Raw genomic sequence first — 10,000 nt, 5'->3', positions numbered from 1 at the left:
CGAGATGTAAATGCCAGCAGTAAATGTTAACCCACCTCCCCCACACCAATTAATGACGGCTATCCTAGAAGTGACTGACCGCAGACCGTAGAACAACAGCGCCTCATCTCTAACCGCTACCCTTAGGCCACCAACAAAGTGTTCGGTCTGGCAGGGAGTGAAAGAACGAAGAAATACGTTGGCTGATTCAATAATTGTTTTAAGTTTTTTAAGTGTTTGAGGTGACGAGTTCAGCGTTCTTCTTCTTGGTAAGGATGTGGTGTTAAAGAAAATTTGAAAAACAAAAACACTCTATTTTACAATTATACATATGTCAATTATGAGTCACTTTGTAAATGTTTTATCCAAAGTGATGAAGCAAATTTTTCATGCCATTCAATAGCAGAGAGGGGTTTGGCATATTGATCAAGAAGACCTACAGTAAGAATACATACATTGGTGTCCCAAACCCAGAACCCCAAGACCACTCAGATAAACGTATGAGGGGAGGTTAGGAGGATTATTCGACTTTTAATACAATGACAGGAAGGTATTAATCCCTCAAAGTTTTTGGGACAACAGGAGCTGACATGAACTCGGCACCTTTGGGTGGTATTTAAATCAATAATCTAGGAAAAGATTAAATATAAAAAATAAACAACAAGGTTAATGACACTTAAAAGACTATGTCCACGGTTGCAGTGGTTCTCATTAACATTTCGTTGAATTATGTAAAAATAAATAAACGTATGACACAAAATGTACTTTACACACATAAAGGGTAGAGCTTACTTACATCGACTTTAGTTAAAACACTGGGTTTGCTAATGTTGCGTACTGCATACAGCAGAGTAGATCACAATAGACACATGTGGTGGCGAGGCTCCAGACATAGGTGGTGACTATAAATATTTTAACACATACGCTCACAGACTCACGCACACGTCCACCAAAGCAGGCCATTAGGGCTCTGCGTCTTTTGACACGTTCACAAGTGACTGGCCCCTTTGTGTAAATCAAGTCTTTGTAGCTTCGGTTTCCCCCGCCAGGTTTTTTTTTCTCCTTTTTTATGGCTTAAAGTGCTGAGAATTGGATTGAAGCTGTTACATCGCAGTGACTTACAGTGGTCCCCTTTATCTAAACCATATGTGAGCAGCCTCCTCTAGATGGGGCCACGCAGGTTGAGAGAGGGCGAGGGAGGGAGAGAGAGGGAGAGAGAGGGAGAGAGAGGGAGAGTGAGAGAAAGGGAGAGAGAGAGAAAGGGAGAGGGAGGGAGAGAGAGAGAGAGAGAGAGGGAGGGAGTGAGATGGAGAGGGAGATGGAGAAGGAGAGAGAGAAAGAGGGAGAGCGAGAGAGAGAGAGAGAGAGAGAGAGAGAGAGAGAGAGAGAGAGAGAGAGAGAGAGAAAGAGAGAAAGAGAGAGAGGGAGGGAGTGAGATGGAGAGGGAGATGGAGAATGAGAGAGAGAGAGAGAGAGAGAGGGAGAGGGCGAGGGAGGGCGGGAGTGAGATGGAGGAGAGCGAGAAAGAGGGAGAGAGAGAGAGAGAGAGAAAGAGAGAGAGGGAGGGAGTGACATGGAGAGGGAGAGAGAGAGGAAGGGAGAGAGATAGAAAGAGAGAGAGAGAGAGAGAGAGAGAGAGAGAGAGAGAGAGAGAGAGAGAAAGAGAGAGAGAGAGATGTACAGCTCTTTACAGAAAACCATGATATAATGGCCACAGGTGTGTACGTGTGAGTGTGCGTGTGTACATGTATGTGTGTATGTGTGTGTTTGTGTGTATGTGTGTGTGTGTGTGTGTGTGTGTGTGTGTGTGTGTGTGTGTGTGTGTGTGTGTGTGTGTGTGTGTGTGTGTGTGTGAGTGTGTTTGACCTTGCACATGGGTTTATTGTCATGACAGGAGATTTCCCCTGTCAGCCGAGTTTGCGTGTACGCTCCTGTCTGTGGTGTTCAACTATTAAAAAAAAGAGAGTATTTTTGGCATTGGCCCAACATCTTGTACCTAGGCTCAGATCCCACAATATGTTGTCCCCCCTCCTCTTGTACAACGCTTGATTGAGTCACACTCCTCCTGTGTGTGAGTGCGCATGTACGTGCGCGTCTCCCTCCTCCTCCTTTGCTCCATTTACCACTGTGGAGGTTTATAATAACTCAGGAAGCAGAAGCCCAGGCCTCATCCCTCACCAATCACACAGCACTCACCTGGGACGACACACACAAGGGCAACCCGACGACGGCACGCACAGGTGGGAGAGAGACAGGCGGAGCAGGAGAGAGGCACGCAGGTGGGAGGGAGACAGGTGGAGCGGGAGAGAGACAGGCAGATGGGAGGGAGACAGGCAGAGAGGGAGAGACACGCAGGTGGGAGGGAGAGAGAGACAGCCCGGCGGGATCGAGAGAAATAGAGGCAGGTGGAAGGGTAGAGAGAGAGAGACAGGCAGGTGGGAAAGAGAGAGAGAGGGACCGGCAGGGAGGTGGAGGGAGAGAGAGACAGGTGGAGTGGGAGAGAGACAGGCTGGTGGGAGAGAGAGAGAGACAGCTAGGCTTGATCAGAAGAAATAGAGTCAGGTGGAGGGATAGAGAGAGAGACAGGCAGGTGGCAGAGAGAGAGAGGTACAAACAGGCAAGTAGAGGAAGATAGAGACAGCCAGGTGGGAGGGAGAGAGGGAAAAGCGGCGAGACGGATGGAGAGAGAGAGACAGGAAGGATCGAGAAAGCTTGAGGCAGGTGGGGGGGAAAGAGAGAGAGAGAGAGAGAGAGAGAGAAATATAGACAGCCAGGTGGGAGGGAGAGAGAGGGACAGTCAGTCAGGTGGGAGGGAGAGAGAGGGACAGTCAGTCAGGTGGAGGCAGAGAGAGACATGCAGGTGGGAGGGAGAGAGATAGGCAGGGGGAGAGATATTGAGAGAGAAAGGCAGGTTAAATAGTGAGAGAGACAGGCAGGTGGGGGGGAAGAGAAAGACAGGAAGGAAGATAGAGAGAGAGAGACAGGCAGGTGGGAGAGAGGAAGATGGAGGCAGAGAGAGACAGGAAGGAAGATAGAGAGAGAGAGACAGGCAGGTGGGAGAGAGGAAGATGGAGGCAGAGAGAGACGGGCAGGTGACGTCAGAAAGAGAGCTGGAGCTGGGAGAGAGAGACAGGCTGTGTTGCTTCTGCTGCATGTCAACGCGTATGATCAGGATGCTATTATTCCTGCAGAGAAACCGTCCTTTCAGAGATAACAACAGAAGGCTGACGGCGAGGATAGATGTGTCACAGAGACCAAGGATTTAGACATAGGCAAGTGGGATACGTGGCCGATCTCCGAGGGGAGAGAGTGCTGGATAGAGACGATGCAAAGTGAGTGAGAGAGAGATACATAGAGACAGTGGAAGAGAGGGAGACAGTGTGCATTTCGGGGCCATACTGTGGAGCCACAGTCACAACTGGGCATCATTCTTCATGCCTGGCAGAGCCGCTGCAGTCCAGCAGAGCTCTCATGTGTATCCCTGCCCTCTATCCTCACCCCTGATCACACAAGGCCCCCAGCTGGGAGTAGGTGTGTGTGTGTGTGTGTGTGTGTGTGTGTCTGTGTGTGTGTGTGTGTGTGTGTGTGTGTGTGTGTGTGTGTGTGTGTGTGTGTATGCGTTTGTGAGTGCATTAAGCTTGTGTGCCAGCGTGTTTGTGTGTGTGTGTGTATGTGTTTGGGGTTGTGTACGTGCGTTTATGCATGCGTCGAGCATGTGTGTGTTTGTCTGTTTGAAAGGGCATCAAGCTTGTGTGTATGTGTTTGTGTACGTGCTTGTTTTTGAGTGTGCCACGCTTGTGTGTGCGTGTGTGTGTGTGTGTTTGTTTGTGTGTGGGTGTTCACCTTCCTTAACTCTCCACTCTCCTCCACCTGCTGATATCCATACCTCTATTGCCAAGGCCTCCACTACTCCTGGGTGTCTTTGCACCTAGGTCTTCTGCCATGCAAACATTGAAAGCATACCAAAGTCTCTTTATACCAAACCCTTTGTATCTCTGCACCCACTATCACCATCACATAGGGCTGCTTCTTGCTCTAGGTCTGTCACGGGAGCACTGCGTGCCCTACAGACATCCTAAACAACACCTGCGCCCTCGCTGGCTCGGACACGTGGTCAGAATGCCCAACCCTGGGCCACCACGGATTAACCCTCTTCCGCCATCTCAAAGCATTCTGCAGGCGGGCAAAATAGGTGCCTTAAAGACCAGTCAAAAGCCCTGCTCAAGAAGAGCTCAATCAGGCTTCAAGTCCTCTCAGTGTGACCAGCTGGGACAGATCTGCTGGCTGTCACATGCCAGTGTGCTGAGGTGGCAAACTGACCGATGCACAATGAGACAGCGAGGAGCAGATGGAGAGGACCCAGCCACCAGCCAGTCTGCCGGCGTCCCAGACACAGCAGAACATGACGCTCCCCGATCGGCCCTTTACAGCTCCAAGAGATAGCATCAAGGCCCCCGGCAGTGACAACCACCCCTCTTAATGCCCGAGCAGACACTACGTCTATCTGACGGACAGCCATGAGGATGTGTGATGTGGGTGTGTGTGTGTGTGTGTGTGTGTGTGTGTGTGTGTGTGTGTGTGTGTGTGTGTGTGTGTGTGTGTGCGTCTAATCTCAAGATCAATTTAGCAAAATGCCAAAGGCTATACCGTCGAAGTATAGCTAAAAGGTCACTTTGTTCAAGTTGTGCGACCAGAAGGTACAGAGTAATGTGTATGATTATATACGCTGTGGTGTGACTCACAAACGCTCCCTTTTCAGACGTCAACACTGCATCCACATGACCGCTTTTATGTGATGATTCATGATTGGTGTGTGTTTTTCAAAGAGACACGTACGTCACAAAAACCAGGGCAGCACTTAGCGTGTCAAATGCGTGCAGTGGTTGAATCGGTTGTTCTGGTCAGATCTTGACCTTCCCCCCACAATGTGTCACAGCGGGACGTTCCGTCCAGCGGGCTGATTCACTGCTTATGTCGGCACCGGTGTGCATGTGGAGCACCACCAAAGCTCTGGTGAAAGAGCTCTCAGTGCGCACTTTCACTTGACTCAACTGCCTCTGACCCAAAGCACAACGTGGTAATACAACCGAAACTCTTGTTCCAGCAGGAGCCAGGACAAAAGAACCCTGATTGAACACACACACACGCGCGGGCACGCAAGCACGCACGCACGCACACACACACCAAGCTTCCCTTGTGACAGTGATGTCATTACTCAGAGTGAAACAAGTGGTGTCATCTGCACATCTGTGCCGGGCCAGGTGTCCAGCTCAGGTGTGTGTGTGTGTGTGTGTGTGTGTGTGTGTGTGTGCCTGAATGTGTGCTTATGTGTGTGTGTGCATGTTTAGGATAATAAGAGTAGTCATGGACACAAAGTTTTCACAGCTTTTGGTGATTGCAGGGGAAGAGATAATGGCATAGATTGAGTCAAAGAACAAAGAGAAAGAGAGAGCGGGAAGAATAGATTGAATGGTTGCATTGAGAAAAAGCTCCATTAGAAACAAATGATCTGGGTATCCATCCATTTTATCGGGAAATACATACAAGGGCTGGTTATAGTTGAGCTACTATCTATTGTCAGTGCTGCAAAGCCTTATGGTCTACCAGTTACTTATGTTCTATGAGATGTGCTTAAATAAGAAAGGACATGCTTATGTTAAATCAAAACTATGCTGCCATTTCTAACTCAGAACCTTTTAACCACGTAGCTAGAAACAAGATTTAAATTAGTAAAATAACATTATTATATTTGTTTATAGGATAATTTATTTATGATTACCAGAAACCACTGGATGATCAGTTCCTGCATCAGGAGAGTAGAATCTATTAAAGTGAGTGGCATCGAATATACAAAATGAATAAAGAAAAAACATTGCACTAATAATCCTGTGACCTCACTCCTCGTTGAAACCCATAAGCAGATCATAAAGCTCTGGCACACAGCTAATCTATTACAATTTGCTGATCAAACAACATGGTGTGTGAGAGAGAAATAGAGAGAGAGAATGAGCGAGAGAGAGAGAGAGAGAGAGAGAGAGAGAGAGAGAGAGAGAGAGAGAGAGAGAGAGAGCGAGAGCAAAGAGCAGAGAAGGTGACAGAGGAAGACAAATCATTAGAGAGAAACAAAGCTGGTTTTAAGCACTTGTTTGCAAGTTGTGTGTGTGTGTGCGTGTGTGTTTGCGTGCGTCCGTGCTTGTGTGTGTGTGCGCATGTGCGTGTGTGTGTCTGTGTGCGTGTGGATGTTTGTGTATTGTGTATGGGTGTATGTGTGTGGTACTTGAGCATGGAGCTTTGTCTGATAGGTCAGCAATGCTCCTCCCCCCGACACCACAGGTAGACAGGATGCCAAACATCGATTCATCACACTTACAGTCACACATAGAGTCACACACAGTCTCTGTACAGTAGGTGCGAACTATAGCTTACTGTTTCCTCTGACATCAAAACATAAGTCCTTAATCTTGGTGGTATTAGCTCCCCAGGTGTGCCGAGTTTCAAAGTCCTGCATTGTTGCCTTTGTGTTTGTGTGGATGTAGGCAAAGGTAATCTGGTCTTGTGTTGTGCACACACACACACACACACACACACACACACACACACAGACACACACACACGCACGCACACACACACACACACACACACACGTGCATACTGAAATACACACACACAACATACATGGGCTTGCTGTGGATTCCTGACCCATAACAGGGTCAACTATCATTTGCCCCGTACAATGCTACACACAATGCCTACTAAAACATTTCAACACAAACACACACAGTGGCCTGACCTAGTTTTCAAATACCATCAGTGATCCATAAGCCCACTGCAAAGGGTCGAATGCATGGCGGCGGTAATCACCGATAAGTAATAGCTCTTAATTAACGCCCGCGTAATATGAATTTTGGGATTTGTCATAGCGGATGAGGACACGATGATTAATCAGGCATGTGTGATAATTGATTGCAGGTACGCCGCGGGTGTGTGCGTGCACGCATGCATGTACATCAATGGCCTCTCGTTGCCCCCACAGACACCCCACCGTCTGAGGGGAGAGTCGAGGCCAGAATATACGCCTGTGGTGAACAGCCGGTGTAGGTGGGCCGCTGGTTTCCGTACGTCACCGGTGTAGCCCCCAGAGGTCATTGCCGTGGTTTACATACACCTCTAAGAAAATGTCACTGTGAGCCACACAGATGACACAGATGGAAGGCAAGATTTGTCTATCTCGCTACTGTTTATGCTTCATTTGTTATAGTAATTGAACTGGGTTGGTTTAGCTCAGGAGGTAGAGATGCTTGACTCGTAACCGCGAGGTCGCTAGTTCAAGGGTCGAGGTGCCCCTGACGCCTTGTCCTGACTTGCCCTGGCGAGCTGGCTGTCGCCTTGCCTGGTTGACTCCACCGTCGGTGTGTGAATGTGTGTGTGAACCGTCGCATTGAATAAAAGTGTCTGCTAAACGCCCTAAGATGTTGAGGAGGTTTGCGTGTATGCTCCCTTGTACATTACATCATCTTCACATTAATAGGATCGGCAGATCTAAATGTTTGTGACTTCTGGCGGAACAACGCACAGAATGACACCAATGCAGAAGAACCGGAAATGCAAGAATCTGTGTGCAGAAGGATGTGTTGGCTTTCAGAGATCAAGGGATGACAAAATTAGAATTGATTAGCATGTTAGCATTAACAAAAAGTGTGTGCTGCTGAAACTGAACGCGATCTGTTCATCACATCTGTTTCCACAGCGACACGCGCACACGTGGTCACCTTACTGACGTTACAGTCGACCATGTTTCCATAGATACAGAGCAGGAGCGTTTCCAGCAAACACCCAGAAGAAGCCGGGCAGGGCCGCCTGGGTTGCACGGGGCCGCCCTTCTCAGCCTGCTGCCACTCGGCCTGGAGGTCAGAGCTGGACAGGAAGATGAAGAGCTCTGAGTCATCCCACCTCAGGGCCGCTGTCCCTGTTGCCATTCCCCTGTCTCCATAAGAGAAAGGGAAGAGGAATATGGGGCAGCCTTGGACCCATGGTTGTCTCTGTCAAATAAAAAAGGTTTTAGTAGACATTTATTGAAAATCCCTTCAGAAAATACAGTACATATTGCCGCTGTCAATAAATGCCTGGCAATATAATGGAATTGGAATGGCGTGTTAAAAAGAGATACTGTCCAAAAACCGAAATACCATCTCCTAGCATTATGCGGTAAAACAACAAGGAAAAAGAACAATTATAGGTTGGCCACATCTCCTCTCTCTGTTTAGCTCCATCCATGTGTCCAGTTGGCATCCTCACTTTAAACAGTGATGAGAGCTCCCAGAAAACAGAAGCACGCACCAACGCAGCTGGAACTCACATGTATTGACGCACACATACACACACACATACACACGAATACACAAACACATGCACAGACACACAATAGCCCAAACATACAGACACACACACACACATACACACACAAAACACAAACACACACACACACAAACCTTGGCACGTACAAACACACATTCACAGAGACACATACACACACACACATTGGCACAAAAACACCAACAAGAACAAACACAACCACACAGACGTACACTCACCGGCACGAACACATACAAACGCACACAAAAACACAAACATAAAAACACACACACACACACACACACACTGGCATGAACACAGACCCAAATCTGCACGAAAACACACACACAAACAAGCACAAACAAACACAGTTGCACGCAACGGCACAAACCCACAAACCCACACACACACACATACGCCGTCCCAACCATAGCAAGGTCACCCGACATACGGCCCTAACGCCGGCTGGCTGGAATCTGCCGCTGAAACAGCCGCTCTCTATTTCCATGGTGTCTGAGACAGCACTTAGCCGTCATCAGTATGCCAGGAGGGCCGCCGATGTGCGGGCTCGCCGGAACCCACAAAAAGCAGACACAAACCGGGCTCCGTGGCGGGGGCCGCGAGCCTGGACAGACATTACTGGAGGTCCAGAGGAGTCGGACCTCCGTCATCCTCCGCGCCTTCAGAGGCGTGGGGGAGCTGGGAAGTTATGCCGTTGGACGTCCATCAGTCAGTCTGCTGTGATGCGTCTGATAAACACATACCGGTCCTGGCCGCCGCGCCCGGGCAGGACGGAACAGAACCAGGGCGAGGCGAGACACGTCCGCAGGCGGTGTTTGTCGGGGTGGGGGGCGGGCGGGGGTGGGGGAATCCCATGCTGTGAGGAGAGGGGCGAGGAGGGGGCGAAATGGCATGCTGAGCGCCTACTTCTCACCCCTGTCCCATCCCCCACACCCTGTATACCACCTGCTGCTGCTCTGTGGGGTGTCAGGCTGGAGGAACGCGTGCGATGGTGGGGGTGAGGGTGGGGGGCTGGTTGCTGGTGGTGGGTGGGGGGGGGGGAGAGCTCTGATACACACTCTGTCTGTGTCAGTCATGTTGTCGCCCCAGACCCTGAGGATTAACCCCATGTTGTCCAGTTTGGGAGACTCATAAGGGGACCAGTATGAGTGTGGGAGGCACTCTGACCCCTGTGACCTTGCGACAAACTCAGAGATGTATGGACACACATACACACATGCACACGCCGTCACAACAAGAAGCCACCACTGAACAATCCACACATTCACGCACAATGTATTTGTGAGACTGCAAATGCCGAAACAGAAAAAACAGGGCTACACACATTCAGAAAAATACATTTAAACATAGTCCTAGCACACACACCGCGCTGGGCCTCGAAAACACTTACACAACCATTTCATTGAAATACTCACATGCATGTGCACACACACACACACACATTGATATTTCCAAGCACACTCCCACACACACACTATAAAAAACCCACTGACACATACACACTCACATGCACACATTCACAACTCGCCCATACCACCACGCACACACACACACACACACACACGTACACACACACACACACACACACACACACACACACACACACACACACACACACATCCAGTCCAGCTGCAGCCTACTCCTGCAG

Source organism: Pollachius pollachius, assembly GCF_949987615.1.
Source record: "Pollachius pollachius genome assembly, chromosome: 5".
Classification (NCBI taxonomy): Eukaryota; Metazoa; Chordata; class Actinopteri; order Gadiformes; family Gadidae; genus Pollachius; species Pollachius pollachius.
Note: the sequence above shows the minus strand (reverse complement) of the source record.